Raw genomic sequence first — 546 nt, 5'->3', positions numbered from 1 at the left:
TCCCTGCTTCCCCTGAGAATGAAGACATAGGCACCAACATGGCATAGGTCCCTGGAGCCAGAAGGGCAAGACAGAAAGCCTCTGAGAAGACGTGATTAACTTTTAAGCAGCAATGGCACCCCACTCCAGTACTCCTGCCTGGAAAATCCCATGGACAGAGGAGCCAGGTAGGCTGCAGCCCATGGAGTCGCTAAAAGTCGGACAAGACTGAGCGACTTCAATTTTACTTTTCACCTTCATGCATTGGAGAAGGAAATGGCAATCCACACCAGTGTTCTTGCCTAGAGAATCCCAGGGACGGGGGAGCCTGATTGGCTTCCATCTATGGGGTTGCACAGAATCCGACACGACTCAAGCGACTTAGCAGCAGCAGCAACCATCCACACTGCCTCTGCTCTTTCCAGAAGTGTCATGAAGAGTTAAGAAATTAAGTGGATGCAAGTAAAGTTTGAAATACATGGGGAAACAGTGCAAACAGTGTCAGAATGTATTTGGGTGGGGGGGCTTAAAAATGACTGCAGATGGTGATTACAGCCATGAAATTAA

This window comes from Bison bison, unplaced genomic scaffold (assembly GCF_000754665.1).
Source record: "Bison bison bison isolate TAMUID 2011002044 unplaced genomic scaffold, Bison_UMD1.0 scf7180017861438, whole genome shotgun sequence".
Lineage (NCBI taxonomy): Eukaryota > Metazoa > Chordata > Mammalia > Artiodactyla > Bovidae > Bison > Bison bison.
This window is presented reverse-complemented; position numbering follows the sequence as displayed.